We start from the raw sequence: 2,500 nt of genomic DNA on the forward strand, positions 1-2,500 counted from the left end.
ATGTACATATGTTTATATTTATATTTATATATATTATATTTTATATATTTATTCTATATATATTATATATATGGATGTATATTTATAAATATTATATACATATATATTCATATATATAGAAATATATATTAAATATATATATATATATATTGTATATATATACATACCTACATACTAATATATATATTATATATATATATATATATATATATATATTATATTACATATATATACATATATTATATATATATTTATTTATATATATATATAGAAATATATATATATATATATTATATAATGTAATATATTATACATAAATAAATAAACATTTAATTATTATATTGTATATATATATTTAAATATATATATAATATATATATATTATTTATATATTACATTATATACATATAATCTAAATATATTTTTATATAATATGTAAAATAATATATATATCTATCAATTTATAATATATATTCCTATAAATTACATATATTTATATATATAAACGCACAGCACATAGCACAGCACACGCACACCACTGCACAGACACGCACTTATTTATATATATTTATATATATATATAAATATATTATATATATATATATATAATGTATATTTATATATATATATATATATCTTTTTAATATACATACATAATGTGCGTTTGTGAATATGTGTGTATCTATATGTATATACTATGTAATATCTTCTGTGTGTGTATGGTTATATTATTTATATTATATATATAAATGTATTTATATACATATATATATAATTATATGTATTATTTATGTATATATACATATATATATAGTATATAATTTATATAGGTATATATCTCTGTATATTATATTATATATATATTTATATATATTATTATATTTATGGTGTGTGTGAGTGTGTTGTGTGTGTGTGTGGAGTGTGTGTGTGTGTGGTGTGTATGTTAATATATATATAAATTTATTATATTATATATATATATATATATATATATATTAGATATAGGTATATATATGTATATTATATGTATATATGTAAATATATGTATATATATGTATATAAATATGATATATAGTTGTTTACATGTATATGTATATATATACATATTAACCATTTATACATATATATAAAAAATATTTATATACTATTATATAATATATGTTATAATATATATATTATTTAGAATATATAAATATAATTTATAAGATATATATATGTTTATATGTGTGTGTGTGCATATGTATATACATATACATATACATATACGTATACATATACATATATATATACATATATATATACATGTACATATATATACATATACATGTACATATATACATATATATATACATATACATATATATACATACATACATATTTATATATATACACACACACATATATATTTTTTTTTATATAAATATATACATATATATATATATATATATATATATATATATATATATATATATAAACACACACACACACTTAACTATCTACAAAATGCCCACATCAACACATCAATAAGGGACACGAGCGAATGACATTGAAGGGTCGACCTCCCTGGCCACGCCTCGGTTCTACGTGGCATTCTCATCTTGGCGTCTGTGGTCTGCCGACGCATTACCGATCAGAAAACCACCTCGTTGAAATTTAAACTCCAACACAAAGACAGCTGCAGTAAGGGAAACCGCCTTTCAACGATGCAGAATTGAGGAAGGATGAACGTGACGTTGCCACGAGAGAGGGAGATGTGTCCAGCGTTTCGAGTCCCAGGTTAGGCTATGACTCCATGACCAAAGACTGATGCACGCACTCACTCGCTTACTCACTCACTCACTTTCACGTTCTTACACTCATTCTAATACCCTCGCACTCTCACACTCTCACTCTTAATCACAATCACACTTTCACTCTCTCTCACACTCTTAATCTCTTTCACATTTTTTTTTGTCTCTGAGATACTGCAATAGATGGGTCTATTGTATATACTTAGACTTGAAGAAGGATTTTGACAGTAGATTCATTTGGAAATTGGAAGACCAAGGAGTTAAAGGAAAACTGCTTGAGTGGATGAAAGACTTTTGACTTGAAAGACAAATGAGCACACTAATTACAGGGAAACTTTACATGGAGACTAGTACGCAGCTGAATATTTCAAGGATCAGTCTTAGCGCCGATTCTGTTCATCATTTTTAACAATAATTTGGGGTTGAAAAATCAGCCCAGGTAGTTGTCTGAATATGATCACAAAAATACAAAGAATGGTAATAAACGAAGAATTATGCTTTTGTCTCTCAAAGTACATCTCAACATCATATACGCGAAGTTGTACTAGGAAAATTCAACACCAGCAAATGCCATGTGATAGGTTTGGGGAAAGTTAAAAGGGACACCAGTACCAATACTAAACTCTGCGGATAAAAAACACTTTGAATAATCGTGACCACCGCAAATTAATACAAGGTATCAAAGCTTGCCCATGTCTGTGCAGTTAGCC

The 2,500-nt window shown here is 24.5% G+C and overlaps 1 protein-coding gene across 9 annotated transcripts in view; it reads right to left on the bottom strand.

Moving 5' to 3' along the window:
• Positions 1-2,500, bottom strand: part of LOC122256990 (alpha-2-macroglobulin) — a 117,807-nt gene that overhangs the window by 90,514 nt on the left and 24,793 nt on the right. The window lies entirely within an intron of this gene.

Source organism: Penaeus japonicus, unplaced genomic scaffold (assembly GCF_977035675.1).
Source record: "Penaeus japonicus unplaced genomic scaffold, GWHDUDI00000001_assembly GWHDUDI00000001, whole genome shotgun sequence".
NCBI classification, from domain to species: Eukaryota; Metazoa; Arthropoda; class Malacostraca; order Decapoda; family Penaeidae; genus Penaeus; species Penaeus japonicus.